The sequence below is a fragment of the Panthera pardus genome, unplaced genomic scaffold, assembly GCF_024362965.1.
Source record: "Panthera pardus isolate Hobbes unplaced genomic scaffold, ASM2436296v1 HiC_scaffold_11, whole genome shotgun sequence".
Classification (NCBI taxonomy): domain Eukaryota; kingdom Metazoa; phylum Chordata; class Mammalia; order Carnivora; family Felidae; genus Panthera; species Panthera pardus.
Window position 1 is genome coordinate 49,942,734 of NW_026526666.1, and position 19,708 is coordinate 49,962,441.

The following is a 19,708-nucleotide window of genomic DNA, read 5'->3' on the forward strand; positions in this document are numbered from 1 at the left end:
TGATGGAGGTCATCATTCAATCTAATTCTAAAGTACTGGTTAGGACTCCTGAGTGGCTCAGTACTTAAGCATCCAACTTCTGCTCAGGTCATGATCTCACAGTTCGTGGGTTCGAGCCCTGCGTCGGGCTCTGTGCTAATAGCCCAGAGCCTGGAGCCTGCTTCAGATTCTGTATCTCCCTCTCTCTCCTGTCTTCCCCTCCCCTGCTGTGCTATCGCGCTCTCTCTCTCTATCTCAAAAATAAACATTAAAAAAAATTAAGTACTAGAGAAGTCACAGGCAGAAAGAAAAAAATTACATTTTCATTGTGTTTAATAACATAAAATATTTGTAAAACAACATTATGCACATAATGAGGGTGAAATGTTTAAACAGCACAAACTTGGGCATCTAGATTTGAAGTAAAATAAAGAACCTTTGAAAATATGACATAGGGGGAAATAACTTATTTCTATCCATGTGAGGAATCTTTATGGAGGTGATACTCAGTTTGGAAAGAGGTATTTTTCAACAGAAATGTCAAGAACATTTATACAACAACCACCTCAGGAATAAAGACATACATTGGAAGGGATAAATCCCAATATTAATTGTAGTTAAAATTCCCAGAGTGTATAAATGATGTAAATAAAATTCACAAAAGAATGCAGTTTAAAAGTCAGGTTTCTACTTTGCTGAATATTAATTTGTTTAAAAACTCTTGACATATGCAACATAGAAGTTGAGTAGACCATAGATCAACCTTGTGATGTTTTTTTTTAGATCCATTTCTCACAATGTATCTAGCTTTCCCAGCCCATAACCATTACTACTTGTCAATTTGAGAAATCATGCAAGACCCCCATCTCTGACACAGCAATTGAGCATGAACCAGGAGAGATTATAATGGCCTCAAACAAAGTCAGATCAAACTTATCCAACCAAGCAACAGTGACAGCACTTCTAATTAAAGGCCATTTGGAGAGAAGACATATGACTATGAGAAGCATAGGAGTGTGCAGTGACAGATCCATGGGCTATAAGGATCAACAGAGATTAGACCTTCACAGAACTGCATGGGTTCCTGCTTCTGACCCAAATCCCCAATGGCAGGCTGTGCACTGTGATAACCTGCTGCCTTTAATAATGCTATTTCTTCTGCTGCTTTCAACTCACTGGGTACAGTGTCATCACAGAGAGGGAGAGAGAAGAAGAAGCTGAAAATATCCCTTTAGAACATCAGCACTGATCGGGACAGATATTTTTAGTAAGTGATTGTCTGTCAAATCTAAGTCACGTGACATGCCACTTAAATGATCTGAGAGTTTGCAAGTCCCTGAAAAGTGACAGCTGCAAATGAGAATTTAGGAGGTTCCACTAGGCAAGCAGAACATTGATCAAATCTATTGGCAGGAGCCCTAATCAAAGCAAAGTGCCAGTGGAGGTGCCCAACTTAAAATCCTCCTCCAGGTGATGAAGTATTTCTGGCCAGCCGTTTTCAGTGCTAATGTTTAAGAGTTATTGCTGAGACTGGTAAATGTCTTCAAGAGACTGTCATGCTTTTACTGTTTACTACATTTAAAATATTTGTCCTTCTTATGAATATGTGATGCAATAACATTTCAAAAATAGATAAAATGTGAATTGCTGCACATTATGTTCTCTATGAAATTGTAAATGGAAATTCTCAGTTCATCTGTGCACATCTGTCATTGACAGATTGCAGTAAGAATCAAGATGCCCATTCTCCTTAGTTCCTTCCATGCCCCAAGCCATTTGACTGGTCATCTATGGCCTTATGACCAAGAGTTCTTTTGTCATGCTTCCATGTTGCCCATGGAAATACCTGAAGGAATATCCATGGAAAATGTGTCTAAGGTTAGTTCTCTTTGTTGAATGGACAAGAAGCCTTCAAGAAGGCCACATAAAGGAATGGATAGTTTTGAGTATAAACCTCTGTGACACATCTCAATTGCTCTCAGAGGCATTAAAATCAAGCTTAGAATCATAATAGCACATTTGTACGAATGCATCAAAGCCCATCCTTCTTCATGTCCTGTTCTTCTCTATAATGACTTGGTATTATGGTTTCAATTTTATTATCTTTGAATCTTAAATATGCTAACCAACATGCCAACTGCTTTCAGATTTCTGACCTGGCTTCCTTCTCTTAACTTCAGATATTTCCTTGCCCTGCTGGATTATAAGCAGTTCTGCCCTGAACTTTGATTGCCATGTTATCCCCTTGTAACCCATTGCTCTAACTACTCTTCAGATCTCCCATTACTGACCTATTACCTTTGAACTCTACTCAATCTCTTAGAATTAAACATAAGTTTTCTTATTGCATGATTTCCTACTTATGCAAAATGCTTGTCTGCTCACAACCATATCAATATGGTATACTTGTTCACAATGGAACTAAAATTATATATGAATTATAACAATAAAATTCTTTATGAATTCTCTATGCAAGTATTTTCATGAAAAAAAATGAGAATGGCATTCTTCCTCATCGTTTGCCAGAACTCCTGAGAATATCTGAAATATTAGGTAAGCACACTTAACATACATTTATATTAAAAAGTATAATTAGTAGAAATTCTGCAAAGCACATTTATCAATGCTTACTATATATACTGCATTCAGATGTTGAGAATTTCTGATGATCCCCAGATCATCACCTAACTTGAATCACCTAACATGAAAATACTTATGCTTTCCTGACTGTTAAGTTTGAGATGTAGTTTCCCAGGGCTCCAGTACAAACACTAAATTCTTTCCTTTACCAGATTTCTGAGAATATTTTTCCTGGGGTAACTGATATATCCCCTTCCCACAAAAAACATGTACTGAATTTTGATTCTAGGTAGAAAACCCTCTCTGATCCCAACACCTTCCCCTGCCTCACCACTGAGGCAAATGTTCTTACCTCAAAGAACATTCCACTGCAATGTTTGGAGGCAGCAATTTTGATATGAACTCATTACAACAGCTATATTATTACCAAGATAGGAGGTCAACAGACATCCCTGATATTTCTTCTAATTCCTCACTTTATCCCAGAAGACTTAACCAACTTTGTACATTTTCCAACCTTTATCTCTTCCTGAGCTTCAACCTCTACCTAAGCTTTATCCATTACTCTGTCCCTATTCCACACCCCCCCCCCCCGCCCCGCCATTTCCTGCTGTCCCTGATTCCATGAAGGCATGAACTTTTGCTTTATTCCATGAATCTGTAGATGTTCAATCCTCACATACTTTTCCTATTGTGTCTCTATAGCTCCAGCTGTAGAGTATCACCATCCATTATGAAGAGGAGATCTCAGTTTGTTTTCCCATTAGTTTCTATACTCATTTTAGGCAACTCAAGAGTACTTCCATATTCCCCATGAAGAGTCACTTCTAGTTGTGCTTGGGTTATTCTTTCTCAATACCCACCCCAACCCACCCCTTGGGCCTCTCTCCATATAGCCTGTCACAATTACCTGTGTTGTCTTTCCCTAAAAAGCACCTCTCATTTCTGTCTCCACCTTAATAAACCAGTTAATAAACTAAGGTTTTAAAGATTTACTTGAAAATCAAAGTTAGACATGAGGAGTTCTAGGAACCTAATGATTGTATCACTGACTTAGTAAGGAGAACAAGTGGAAGAAGAAAGGGCAAGCCCTTATTGAGTAAAGAATCAGTATAGCTATTGAAGCAATGGGGAAAATTCTACTGTTCAGGCATATGTTAATTTCATTCTAGAGAGCATCTAAAAACTATCACTCATCTCTTCAACTGGATATCCACCATGCTAAATCAGTAATAGTTTTCTAAGGATGTGTTTCTCCATAGTTCTGTGTATGCTGTTCCCCTGAGAAGAATTCTCTACCCTAGGCTCCATTACATCTTTTCTTTGTTATGATTTTGAGATCTTGACAAACCACCACTACTTCTTTGAATATTCAACACAAATGTCACTTGTTATTTATTCTTTAAGGTGACTATTCCTCACTGCTCGAACACTTGGTATATCCCTCCAATTTAGCACTTATTTCATTCTACTGTAAATGGATTGTCCACTTGCCCTCTACAGGGTAAGGTTCATGGGGGCAGACTTTATTTTGTATCCCACTTTCTAGTATAGTACATGACATGGAGCATGGTTTCAATGAATGAACAATCTCTACAGAGTACTTTCAGTCTGTAAGACCGATGTACTCATCGGTCTGTAAGACTCTTTCAGGTTCTCCTTCACTCTCCTAGTAAGTTATTTTTGAAACTTTTAAAAGTAGGAATAGTAATGCCATAGAACTTGAGACGTTTAAAAACGGAGTTTAATCAGGATAATGTAGAAGTACTGAGCCAAATAAGGGTTTGGAAGAGGTAGAAGGAATGACATGGAGTGAAAGCATGCATCCTTTCATATATTGCTACAGGAAATTCTCTTAGTCCCTAAGGTTTCTGAGATCACTGTTTTATTCCTGTCAGTTTTACTTCTTTAACTGTAGCAGTCTCTCTTTAGTCCTTCTAAGTCCTGGATACCACTGTGCTTCTTAACTTCAATAATGCTATATCAAGCAGAAAAATAAGATATCCAATTAGTTTCTATGAAGAGATCAAGAATATTGGTAGGCATTCTGGGACCATAACTTCCCCTTACAGGGTAAACTTGATGTAGTCAGGTGTGTTGATGCTTTTGCTTGGTGGATTTATGGGGCACTTCTGACTCAGCATGTTAATTCTGGAGAGACTAAGATCTTTCTAGAAAGATGGCATTCAATAAATTGTTCCAATAGCCAAATAAGGATAGAAGAAGCATCAGCATAAGTAAAATATCTTTGCATTAGGAAAAAAAATAAGATAACTCTGCAGCTGGAAGGGAAAAATACCCAATACATATTCAAATTTTTACTTTCTTTTATGGAACAACACAGCATTATACAAGTTCTCATAGCAGTGCCACAGCTGGCACCTCCAGCAAAGCCTGGGAAGCTTTTGTTTTTCATATTTCAAAAAGCAGCCCATGAAAACGTAGCATCAATCTCAAGCAATTGCAATTGGTAAGAACCAGAAATTGTGAAATTTTATTGTTTATAAAATTGGTTTTTCAAATAAGAAGCCTCACATCTCAGAGAAAAGTTTGCTTATTAGCCAGCAGCACAAGAGGCTTCTGAGAGAGTTGAATGGATGGATGAGGATGGAGTCCTCTGTAGGTCAAAAAGGTTGCACTGTCTTAAATGAGAACCTATCCCTCAGCTGTTCCATGGTATTTGCAAACTTCCAGGGACAGATCTTATACAGACTGTTCTATGGATGTGGAATTGTTGGACATTCTGCTCATCGTGGAAGGTCACACAGGGTGATTTAAAGGGATGTGTCTAGGACTGCAAACTTTCTTCTGGAGAAATAGATACATTGTGTTGATTGCTTTTTACCTCAAGAATGAAAAGAATTATGTAGAGTGAGATGTGGAGAGAAAAGCAGCCCCATAAATGCTTATTTTCTTTAAAGCAACAAGAGAAGAACAGATCAAAGTCTCTAAGTAATCTCTAGACTTCAAACTAAATGGAAGAGTGTCTAAGTCATTTGACATACCATCTTTTTTAGCATCAGTGACCATGCCTGCATACAACTAGCATTTTAGAGCACAAGGCACTGGGAAATTTTTAAATCTAGAGCTCCTAATTTACATATGGGGAAACTGAAATACCAAGAGGTTGTAACTTTTCCAAGGAAGTGGCATGAACTGGAACATAGATTTTTTTTTTAAGTTTATTTATTCACTCTGAGAGAGAAAGAGAGCAGGGGAGGGACAGAGAGAGAGAGGGAGAGAGAAAATCCCAAGCAGGCTCCGCACTGACAACGTGTAGCCCCATGTGGGGTTCGAACTCACGAACCCGTGAGATCATGACCTGAGCCAAGATAAAGAGTCGGACGCTTACCAACTGAGCCACCCAGGTGCCCCTTTTTAATTTTTTTAAATGTTTATTTATTTTTGAGAGAGAATCTGCATGAGCAGAGGAGGGGCAGGGAGAGAGGGGGACAGAGGATTCAAAGCGGGCTCTGTGCTGACAGCAGAGCGCCCCTTGTGGGCCTCAAACTCAGGAAACCATGAGATCATGACCAAAGCCAAAGTCAGATGCTTAACCAACTGAGCCACTCAGGTGTCCCAAAACACACATTTTCTAAAGATAATTACATTTTTCTCCACTATGACATATCCAGTTGCAGGCAATTTACACTATGTCTTAAAACCAAGTAAGGGAATTAGATACACTCCTTTTAGGACAATAATGAATCAAAGTTCGGGTTGTAATTGAAAGAACTGCCATGCACAGTGCACTTTCACTTGTTAAAAATCCTACACATAGGGGCACCTGGGTAGCTCAGTGAGTTAAGCAACCAACTCTTGGTTTAGGCTCAAGTCATGATCTTGGGGTTTAGTGAGTTTGAGCCCCATGTCAGGCTCTGCGCTGGCAACTCGGAGCCTGCTTGGGATCCTTTTTCTCCCTCTCTTGTCTCCTCCCCAACTTGCACTGCCTCTGTTTCTCTCAAAATAAATAAACTTTAAAAAAAATCCTACACATAAGAGTTCACTTTTTAGTGAACTGGGAATGAAACATTTTGACCTCCGTATTTACTCTCCATAATGCTTTTCAAATTCTTCACAAATACATTAAGAAAACAAGGCATTGTCTTTTGGGGGAACCATCCAAGAAGCATTTACTTAATGGGCAACACAATATCAGGCATTTTGAATTTTTATCTCCTCAGATCACAGCCATCATTTTCTGCTGATAACCACTGAGAGTTTGCTATGTCTCAGTCTTCATTTCTCCTTCCTGGCTTGTCAATTTTTTTTTTTTTCAGGCAAGTTACGTTTGGTTAGTGTACTGGATATTATCTATTGGCTCTCAGCATCCATTCCCACTGCTTTTTATTTATTTAATTTATTTTAATTTTTATTTATTTTTGAGAGAGAGAGACAGACATGGGTGAGAGAGGGGCAGAGAGAGAAAGAGCATCTGAAGCAAGCTCCAGGCTCTGAGCTGTCAGCACAGAGCCCAATATGGGGCTTGAACCCACAAACTGTGAGATCATGACCTGAGCCAAAGTCAGATGCTCAACCGACTAGGCACCCAGACACCCCCACCACTGCTTTTTATATACTACAGCAACTATCAGCCTGAAAACAACTCAGCCCAGCTCTCTTGCAAATAGGGATATGTATGTGGTTTGATTTCTATCAATAGGATTCGTTCATTTAAAATTTAGGAGACGAAAAGGAGGTGGGGGCCATTTTTCTCAAGTTTCAACAGATGTCAGTGCTTGAGGCAGCTGGTCTTCTTGCTCCAGTGTCTAATCACAGCTACATGGTGTGAGGCAGTAGTGACTGTGATCATAGCAGCAGTAGCATCCTGATGTCTGATTTGCAACTACAGAAGTTGGATCTTGAAATCAATAATCTAGTGGGAGAACTCCTGACTTCTACTTCTCTAAACTCTTACAATTATCTTATAAGCACCTAATTTCTTACGTTAAATCTCTTTCTTCCAGAAAAAAAGTACAACTAGTTCTCTTTCCTGCACTAACTCCTAATAAATTCACCATTTGAAAGTGAAACCTTCCAAAACTAAAATATTTTCTTTCAAACCCCTATATAACCTTTCTCAGCTCCCCATATTCGGTCTAGGGTCCAGGCTCCCGGGATAATGTCTCTCTCTCCCCCTTTCCAGTCTCCTGCTTAATTGATGGAAAGTCTGGGGGCTCGAAGTAAACACAGCAATGAACATAGAGCCTGCAGTTGGAGATATTTTCAAGTTATTTATTGCCCACTTATCTCAGAATAAAGAATCAAATTCTTAATATGGCCTATAAGAAAGGTGTGATTCAGCCTCATTTTGCACCTTCTTTCCTAGTTCTCTGTTCTGTAGCCATATGGCTTTGTTTCTGGTCCCTGAGCCATCACATTCCCTCCCATGCCAAGGAATTTGTCAATTTTCTGGTCTTTTCCTGAAATACATGCTCTACCTATTGCTTTTCTCTCTCCCCATTCCACCCTCTCCCTATATCCCCATTCCTTATATTGGAGCTTTTTATCCTACTTAATTCTTTTTTCTGATCTCATTTCAAATTTCACTTCCATAAGAAATCCTTCCCCTAATCCCAGAAATCATACAAACATCTCATATTATAGATTTCATAGCACTCAGCAGAATTCGTATTTGTATTTTGTGTAAATATTTGACTACTGTGATACTATCAGACCACAAATCCAATGAAGACATAAAAATGGATTTGTTGGGAAATAAATTATTAGCCTGCTGAAAAAATTTCCTATTTTTAATTCAAGTTTGGTATAAACTGTGGCTTGAATGTCATAAAAAAATGAATTTCTTTATTATTAATAGTTGTTTAGAGGTTAGGGAAAGGAAAGAACCAGTAGACACTAGGAAAAATACAGTCATTCCAATTCATTACAACATCAGTGGATAACAAAGGATTCCATTCATGAATGATCATAGTCTTCTTTGTTAGATAATCATATTTTAAGACCTTATACAATAAATAAAATGTTTCACAAATCTTGAAGTTAACACAATTAAATAGGGATTTAAATAATGTAGGTCTTCAAAAAATGGTACTCTGTGAAGCACAGCTGAAAGAATTCTTAACCACTAGCTTTTTTTTTTTTTTCAGCCTTGTATGAAAGCACAAGCTAGCCAAATGGAGAGCATTTTGTGTGCTGAGAGTGGAAAAGAGAGACAGACACAGAGAGAGAAAGAGGAAAAGAGAGGGAGAAAGGGAGAGAGGGAGGGAGAGAGAGAGAGAGAGAGAGAGAGAGAGAGAGAAATATGCAGAGAGAGCGAAGAGAGAAGAAAGTTGAGAGAAAAGAGAAAAAGAGAGCAATCCCTGGCAACTCATTATTCTAGTCCCCAGACATTAGATTCAACCCAGTTGAGACCCCAGATACCATGGAACAAAGACAGGCTGTCCCCATCACATTCTGTCAGAATTTTTAACCCATAGAATCAAGAGATAATATAGGAATAAAATACTTTAAGCTACTAAGTTTTGGGATAGCTTGCTTATAGGAATAGATACCCGGAATACCTGGAACAATCTCTCATAATTGTTTCTGCTATAAAATATATTTATTTAAAAGTATTTTCAATATGTATTAAACAAATGTATCAAATGTATTAAATACATATTAAAACAATGAGTCTCCATTCTACTTCTGTTACATTAGCAAGATCAGCAAGATTGATACCATGTTAGAGAGACTATGATGAAACAAGACACAGATACCATTGGTGTAAATGTGAATTGGTATATTCTCCTTCAAGTACAATAAGAAATCTTAATTGAAAATTTAAACACACGTTGCCCTTAGTCATGCTAATCTACTTCTAGGAATATTTTACACAGATACACTCACATATGTACAGAAACATGTGCTCAAGTATATTCACTCACTGCAGAACTATCTGTGATGGTAAAAGCCTGGAGATAATAAAAAAAATCCATCAATAAGAGGTCAGTTAAGTAGATTATGATACATCTATTTAATGGTATAATTTGCCCCTGTTGACAATAGTGAGGTAAAAATCTATACATGCCGGTATCAAACTATCCCTGAAGTGCATTGCTAAATGAGAAAATCAAGGTGCAAAATACTTCCCATTGTAAAATAATGTGTAAAAGATATGGATATGTGGTTCATGTATAAATACACTACTTCTAGGAGGCTGATTAAGACACTGGTAATATAGGGAGTTAAGATGGCGGAGAAGTAGGGGGACCGACATTTTCCTTGTCCCTCAGACACAGCTAAACTGAGGTCATATCACTTGGAACATCCAGGAAATGAATCTGGGGAGTGGCAGAAGGATCTCCACAGTTGGAGGGACACAGCTTGGCAGGATCAAGGTGAATGTATGTGAATTGGGGGAGATAAAACAGCATAGGCATTAAGGTGGGGGAAGGAACCCTTTCTGTGCAGAGACAAAAGAGAGAGAAAGAGAGAAGGTTTCAGTATTGAGTTAGCACAGGATGAAAACCTCTCTGTACCACGGACTGAGGGATGAGAAACATAGAAAATGCCACTGTCTATTTTGCAAACAGTCTTAGGAGCTGAAACTTGGAGGTTCCAAAAGTGCGTGATTATCTCCAGAGCCAAGCTGGGAGCCATGTGGGTGCTCCTGGAGAGAAAGGATCTGGCCCTGGGGCAAGGTACCAATTTCAAGGGTGCACTGGGATAGAACAGTCCCCCCCCCCCTCCTCGAGTACTTTGGGAAGATAGTTTATTGCCTTCCCAAGGAAAAAAGACCCTGAAGATGCCAGCCAAAGGCCTCTTATCAGCAGGGTGGAGTGGCACTACCCCAGAACCAGGTCCTTGTGGTGCAGGGTCCTTTAAGACACCAGGTTTTGAATCCCAGCCAAGCACTTAGAAGGTTAGAAGGCATGGGAGAACTGTGGAGTAGAGCAAGCTAACTGCCCTCACTATTCTGTGAGGGCTGCCTGAATAGTGTGGTTTGAGATACCCGGTCCAGGGAGCTCTCAAGAGATTGGGCTGTTGCCATTTTTCACCCCATCACCAACATGGTGGGACTTTAGAGACCAACACGGTGGGCCCCTGTGGAGGCTTACACCAAACCCCACCCCTCCATGCCTGGCAAATGCTTAGTACCTAGAACAAGTCTGACTGACCTAAGGCAGCTGGCCTCTCCTCCAAACCAACAGTCACTTGGTTGCAGGCACCAACAGACAAATGTTTTCCTGTTTGTTTGTTTCTTTGTGGTTTTTTTTTTCATTTTCATTTTTCTTTCTACCCTCTTTTTTTTTTTTTTCTTTTGGAATCAAGCTCGTAATTTCTGATTTGTTTTTGGTCAATTCCTACATACACATAATTTGTTGGTTTAATTAGGCATTTTTCACTCATTTTTCATTTTTTCATTTTTTACCTTTCCTATCTCTCCTTTATTTTCATTTCTCTTTCACTGGATTTAGCCTTATAGTTTTTTGATTCTCTGTTTGGTCTTCCTTTCTCCCCTTTCATTTCTCTTTTTATGGGATTAGGCTCCCCTCCCCCTTTTTCTTTTTTTTCCCCAGAGTTACTTCAATAAACAAATGAAAGCATGTCTGGTTGAAGGTCCAAACACTCCACCACTACAAGCAAGGAGGAGTCTTACATAGGACAGACCAGTAGGACAGAGCAGCCAAAATGCAACAACAGAATGCATGCAACATACACCTAAAACACTTCCTGAAGTGCCAAGCCCTGGAGAGTGTATGACCCCTCTTTAATACAGTAGAATTTGCAGGTGCAGAACATATAACAAGCTATTAAAACACGTAAGTGGCAGAAACCTAGACAAAATGACAAAACAGAAGAATTTTCCCCAAAAGAAAATTCAGATAGAAATCAGAGCCAGAGAATTGCTCAAAACAGATATAAATAATATATCTGAACAAGAATTTAGAATAACAGTCATAAGATTAGTAGCTGGTCTTGAAAAAAAAGCACAGAAGACAGCAGAGAATCCATTGCTGCAGAGATCAAAGACCTAAGAACTAGTTACAATGAATTAAGAAATACTATAAATGAGATACAAAATAAACTAGATACACTGACAGCAAGGATGGAAGAAGCAGAGGTGAAATAGAAGGTAAAATTATGGGAAATGATGAAGCTGAAAAAAGAAGGAAGGAGATTACTAGATTCTGAGGGGAGAATTAGAGAGCTAAGTGATTCCATGAAATGAAACAATATCTATATCATGGGAGTTACAAAAGAAGAATAGCAATAAAAAGGGGTAGAAAGTTTATGTGAACAAATTCTAGGTAAGAACCTCCCTGATCTGGGGAAGGAAACAGGCATCCAAGCCCAAGAGGCAGAGAACTCCCTTCAAAATCAACAAAACGGGTCAACACCACAACATATCACAGTGAAACTGGCAAAATGCAAAGATAAAGAGAGAATTCTGAAAGCAGCTAGGGACAAATGGGCCTTAACCACAAGGGGAGACACATAGGATAGTAGCAGACCTGTGCACTAAAACTTGGTAAGCCAGAAGGGAGCGGCAAGAAATATTCAAAGTACTGAGCATAAAAAAAATATGCAGCCAAGAATCCTTTATACAGCAAGTCTGCCATTCAAAATAGAAGGAGAAATAAAGGCTTTCCCAAACGAAGACTAAAGGAGTTCATGACCACTAACCCAGCCCTACAAGAGATCCTAAGAAGGTGTCTAAGAGTGGAATTCAGCAAGACTACAAAGGACCAGAGACATCACCACAAACACTAAGTCTACAGGTAAAACAATGGCACTAAATTCATATCTTTCAACAATCACTCTAAATGTACATGGACTAAAGGTTCCAATCAAAAGACATAGAGTATTAGAATGGATAAAAAAACAAGATCCATCTATATGCTGCCTATAAGAGACTCATTTTAGAACTGAGGACATGTGCAGATTGAAAGTGAGGGGATGGAGAGCCATCTTTCATGCTAATGGACATCAAAAGAAAGCCAGAGTAACCATACTTATATCAGACAAACCACATTTTAAACCAGACTGTAACAAGAGATGAAGAAGGGCATTATATCATAATTAAAGGGTCTCTCCATCAAGAAAAGCTAACAATTATAAATATTTATGCCCCCAACATGAAAGAACCCAAATCTATAAATCAATTACCAACATAAACAAACTTATTGATAATAATACAATAATTATAGATGACTTTAATGCTCCATTTACAGCAATGTACAGATCATCTAAGCAGAAAATCAGTAAGGAAACAATGGCCTGAATGACACAGTGGACCAGATACACTTAACATACATAGTCAGAACTTTACATCCTAAAGCAGCAGAATATGCATTCTTCTCAAGTGCACCTGGAATTATTCTCAAAAATAAATCACATACTGGGTCACAAAACAGCCCTCAGTAACTATGAAAGAATTGAGATCATACCATGCATATTTTCAGATCACAATGCTATGAAACCTGAAATCAACCACAAGAAAAAAATTTGGAAAGCCCCCAAATACATGGATATTAAAGAACATCCAACTAAAAGAATGAATGAATCAACAAGAAAACTAAAGAAGAAACTAAAAGCCACATGGAAGCAAATGAAAATGAAAACACAATAGTCCAAACCCTTTGGGATGCAGCAATGGCAGTCTTAAGAGGAAAATACATTGCAATTCAGGCCTATCTCAAGAAGCAAGAAAGGTCTCAAATACACAACCTAACCTTAGACCTAAAGGAGCTAGAAAAGTAGCACCAAATAAAGCCCAAAGCCAGCAGAAGAAGGGACATAATAAAAATTAGAGTAGAAATAAAAGATACAGAATTAAAAAAAAAAACAAAAAACAGATCAATGAATCTAAGAGCTATTTTGTAAAAAATAAATAAAATTGATAAAACCCTAAGCAGACTTATCAAAAAGAAAAGACAGAAGACCCAAATAGATAAAATCACAAATGAAAGAGAAGAGATAACAACCAACACCATAGAAATACAATTATTAGAGAATACTATGAAAAATTATATGCAAACAAACTGGACAATCTGGAAGAAATGGACAAATTCTTAGACACACACACTACCAAAACTCAAACAGGAAGAAATAGAAAATTCGAACAGACACATAACCAGTGAAGAAATTGAATTGGCTATCAAAAACTTCCCAACAATAAGACTCCTGGGCCAGAGGGCTTCCCAGGGGAATTCTACCAGACTTTTAAAGCAGAGTAAATACATATTCTGTTCAAACTGTTCCAAAAAACAGAAATGGAAGGAAATCTTCCAGATTCATTGTATGAAGCAAGAATTACCTTAATTACAAAACTACACAAAGACCCCACTAAAATGGAGAATTATAGGCAAATATCCATAATGAACTGTGATACAAAATTCTCAACAAGATATTAGCAAATCAAATTCAACAGTACATTAAAAGAATTATTCACCATAATCTAGTGGGATTCATTCCTGGGCTGCAGGGCTGGTTCAATATTTGCAAATCAATCAACATGATACATCACATAAATAGAAGAAAGGATAAGAACCATATGATCCTTTCAATAGATGTAGAGAAACCATCTGACAAAATACAGTTTCCTTTCTTAATAAAAACCTTCAAAAAACTCAGGATAGAAAGAACATACCTTAACATCATGAAAGCCATATATGAAAGGCCCACAGTTAATATCATCCTCAATGAGAAAAAACTGAGAGCTTTCCCCTGAGATCAGGAACATGACAGGGATGTCCACTCTCACCACTGTTGTTTAACCTAGTGTTGGAAGTCCTAGCCTCAGCAATCAGACAACAGAATGAAATAAAAGGCATTCAAATTGGCAAAGAAGAAGTCAAACTTTCACTCTTTGCACCAAAAAACTGCTAGAGTTGATACCGGAATTCAGCAGTCAGGATATAAGATCAATGTACATAAATCTGTTGTATTTCCATACACCAATAATGAAGAAACAGAAAGAGATATCAATAAATTAATCCCATTTACAATTGTGCCAAGAACCATAAAATACCTAGGAATAAACCAAACCAAAGAGGTGAAAGATCTGTACACTGAAAACTATAGAAAGCTTATGAAAGAAATTGAAGAAGACACAAAGAAATGGAAAAACATTACATGCTCATGGATTGGAAGAACAAGTATTGTTAAAATGTCAATACTAACCAAAGCAATCTACACATTCACTGCAATCTGTATCAAAATAGCACCAGCAATCTTCACAGAGCTAGAACAAACAATCCTAAAATTTGTATGGAACCAGAAAAGACCCCAGATAGCCAAAGTAATGTTGAAAAAGAAAACGAAAGCTGGAGGCATCACAATTCCAGACTTTATTACAAAGCTGTAACCATCAAAACAGTATAGCATTGGCACAAAAACAGACACATAGATTAATGGAATAGAATAAAGAACGCGGAATGGACCCACAAATATATGGTCAATGAATCTTCAACAAAGCAGGAAAGAGTATCCAATGGAAAAACGACAGTCTCTTAGCAAAGGTGCTGGGAGAACTGGACAGCAACATGCAGAAGAATGAAACTATACCACTTTCTTACACCATACACAAAAATAAATTCAAAATGGATGAAAGACGTAAATGTGAGACAGGAAATTATCAAAATCCTATAGAAGAAAACAGTAAACTCTTTGACCTCGTTAGCAGAAACTTCTTACTTGACCTGTCTCTGGAGACAGGGTAAACAAAACCAAAAATGAACCATTGGGACCTCATCAACATAAAAGGCTTCTGCACAGCAAAGGAAACAATCAACAAAACTAAAAGGCAACTGACAGAATAGAAGATATGTTGACATATGACATGTTAGATAAAGGATTAGTATCCAAAATCTATAGAGAACTTACCAAACTCAACACCCCCATAATCCAGTGAAGAAATGGGCAGAAGAGATGCCTTTCCAAAGAAGACATACTGATGGCCAACTGACACATGAAAAGATGCTCAACACCAGTTATCATCAAAGAAATACAAATCAAAACAACAATGAGATACCACCTCACACCAGTCAGAATGGCTAAAATTAACAATTCAGGAAACAACAGGTGTTGGCGCAGATATGGAGAAAGGGAAACCCTACTGCACTGTTGGTAGGGTTCCGTACAGCCATTGGTGCAGCCACTATGGAAAACAGTGTGGAGTTTCCTCAAAAAATTGAAAATAGAACTACCCAATAACCCAGCAATTGCACTACTAGGAATTTATCCAAAGGATACAAAAATGCTGAATTGAAGGAGCACATGCACCCCAATGTTTATAGCAGCACTATCAACAATAGCCAAAGTATGGAAAGAGCCCAGACATCCATCAACTGATGAATGGATGAAGAACATGTGGTATACATATACACAATGGAATACCACCTGGCAATGAAAAAGAATGAAATCTTCCCATTTGCAACAACATGGATGGAACTAGAGGGTATTATGCTAAGCGAAATAAGTTATTCAGAGAAAGATATCATATGACTTCACTCATATGTGGAATTTGAGAAACTTAAAGATAAACATAGTGGAAGGGAAGGAAATATAAGATAAAAACAGAGATGGAGGCAAACCATACGTGACTCTTAAATATAGAGAACAAACTGAGTTTTGATGGGGGTAGATTAAATGGGTGATGGGCATTAAGTTAGGCACACTTTTCAGGATGAGCACTGGGTGTCACATGTAAGAGATGAATCACTCCTGAAACCAAGACTACACTGTATGTTAACTACTTGAGGAAAAAAAAGAAGCTGGTAAATTAAAGAGGAGAGGGAGGAGGAGGAGAAAGAAAGAGAGAGAGAGAGAGAGAAAGAAAGAAAGAAAGAAAGAAAGAAAGAAAGAAAGAAAGAAAGAAAGAAAGAAAGAAGGAAGGAAGGAAGGAAGGAAGGAAGGAAGGAAGGAAGGAAGGAAGGAAGGTGCAGCTGGTAACAGTGGTTGTCATTGGAAGGTAGATAGTAGTCTGGAATGGTGGAGACTGACTTTTCCCTGAATATGTTTTTGTACTGTTACTTCTTTTCCCCCACGCTGTTTAACATTGGATTTAAAAGAAAAAAACCAGCACACAAAGTTTACAATTTATATGGAAAAATGAAAACAAAAGCTCTTACCACAAAATGTTATCCTAGCTAGGTATACTTAAACTCAGAAGAGTTGTCTCTAACAAAGAATAAACAGCCTAAGGAATGTTTCAACTGAGAAGAAGTTATATCTTTTTTCAATTCTGGAAAATCAGTAAACCTTGAGAGTTTAATGACTTTATGCCAGATCTTTTAGCTGTTAGCCTTTGGGACTCAGCTTTTCTCCTGGAAGATAACTGAGTAATATGGATATCATCACATACCTTTACCTTGGTTTTCAGACAAAAGTCCAAATGAACCAGTATGGGCAAGAAAATGTATTCACTGAACATGAAAATGCTCTACTACCTTCGACTCCTCATCTGGAACTATTTAAACTGTGAATGGTCATGTACATAAGATGTATATTTTGAGAACAATTATTAAGTAAGTCTTTGAATTTTTTTTTCTTTTAGTAAAGAAAAGGAGGATGAGAAAGAGCAAGAGGAAGTCATTATGAATTACTTTGACTTTTTCTATACATTAGTGTTAACCTGGCTAATGTGGGCCAGAACTAAACCAAAAGAAGCATTTATTTGTTTTTGCCTGTCGTGATCCAATATTACTGGAAAAGGATATGAGCCTGCCTGAACTTTCTAGGCTAACAAATTCCCATTGGAAATTACAAAACACTTAAGGTCTCATGCAGACAATATTGTGATACTGCAGCTTCCCAGTTTGCTCAAAGTCACAAGACAATCATCTTTTTAAGTGTTTCTATTAATCTACTGCACATTTATGTTAAATTTTAGGATCTGGCACAGATTTTTTCATATTTTTTGAAATTAAATTTCCAGCAAAGCATTCTTTCACCTTTGTCAGTCACTGTCTTTGTAAAAGTAATTGGCTTTATAAATAATTCAGCTGTGTCTATTATTTTCATGAATGAATGCAAGATCTCCATGAAGACTGTTTGTATTATTTATTTTTTAAAAAGCTGAAATGATTGCTTAGATAAGGCGTAGGGGGAAGAAAAGCTTCCCCATTGGATTAATTTAATGCAAAGATCGAAAACTGAAAGGAATGATAAAAGCTGCTTCCTGCTTGGTTATTTTTGTTTTCAGGCTGCTTCCTTCTAAATAGTTTTTAAAAATCTAAAATACTTAAATCTGCTCTTTCTTTTTATATTGCACAGTCTAAAGGTTTTTTCTTCCTTTTGCTTTCCTTTTTTTTTTTTTTGTTTCTTTCCTCCTTCCTTCTCTTTTCTCCTGAGTCATGAATAATTCCCAGCCATAATATACAATCACTTTCTATTTCATAAGCCCTGATTTATTTTTTTTTAATTTTTTATGTTTATTTATTTATTTTGAAAGAGCGAGCAAGCAAGCACGAGCAGGGGAGGGGAGAGAGAGAGAGAAGAGAGAGAGAATCCTAAGCAGGTTCTACACTGTCAGCGCAGAGCCTGGCATGGGGCTCAATCCCACAAACTGTGAGATCATGAACTGAGCCAAAATCAAAAGTCAGACACAACCAACTGAGCCACCCAGATGTCCCTCTAAGCCCTGATTTAAATTCATTGTTTCAATTAGTTACTTCTACCTGAAGTCTTATTCATATATCAAAATTGACACCAAATGTATCTTGTTCTGAGTTCAGATCTAAAGTCCTTTCCAGTAGAATGATAAAATGTAGCCCTTAATCATTCCCTTGAATAAATTTTCAAATCATTTGTGCTTAGAGAGGTATTTATCTTCTATTGCTGTCATAATGTAATCCTGTTTAGTAGCTTTAACAATATAAACTTAGTATCTTATATTATCTATAGACAAGATACCAGACATGGATTTCACTGGTTAAAACAAGTTGCCTCCAGCATTGTGTTCTTTTCAGGAGGCTGTAGAGAGGAATCTGTTTCCTTGTCTTTTCCAACGTCTAGAGTTTGCCTCTATTCCTTGACTTGTGGCCCCTCTCTCCATCAATAAAGTCAACGAAACTGGGTTGAGTCCTTCTCACATTACATTATTCTGACCTATTCTTATCCACTTTGAAAGACTTTATGAACACACTGGGGTTACCCAGACACTCCAGGATAATTCATCTGAAAAATTAATTCTCTTTTAAACTTACAAGTTCTGGGAATTAAGATGTGGGCATTTGAGGGAGGGGCATTAGTCTGCCTCCCACATAAGGTATTGCACCTTGAAAAGTGTGTGGGCTTTCATGTCAGGTGGGTCTACACTGGCATCTTACAAAATGAATGGGTTTGGCCAGATAACTTAACCTCTCTGAGTCTTAGTTTTCTACTCACAAAATGAATTTAGTAATCCCTACCTTGTATTATTTATTGTGAAGACCAGATATATTATAAAATGTCTGGACCATGGTAAAACATCAAGAGTAGTCATTATCAATCTAATTTATAATATGCTATTTTCTTTGATCTTTACCTTCTTTTCCAGAACACATATTAGCCAAATGATAAACATGTATTAATTAGTTGGTGGTCAAGTTATCAGATGTAGAGAAAAGTGAGAAGGAGGTGGCAAAGACAAGTAGAAACCTATGTATGGGAATGAAAGATGCCTTCATTAATGTTAGTTGATGGGAATGGGTTAGAGGAGAGTAATTACTATATTAGAATGGGCTGCTCTGGGGAATATAAACAGGAAAAAAACCCAAAAAACAAGAAACAAACATTCACTCTTACTGGCCCAGTTAAATAAAATATGTCACATCTGGCCATATCTAATAGCTCCTCAATTAAAAACACTTAGAAAGAGCTCATTAACTTTTACATAGATGTTCACAGCTACTCACCAACTTACATTCTTTCAAAAAAAAATGGTCTAGGACAAAATGCTGGATATACTTGACAATCACATTGTTTTAGACTGTATGCTCTAAGCAGCCAGGGCCTGGGCATACCTTATCCACTGCAAATTTCCTGGCATCTTGCCCAGTACCCATCACATACTAGACACTGAATAAGTATTTGTTGAATGAAATGAAAAGAAGCAAGCATAAAACCTGTATATTTTTCTAGGCTTGCTTGGACTAAATATTTGTAAAATCATTGGTATCTCTCAGATGTTCAATTTTTACCTTTAAAGATTTATTCT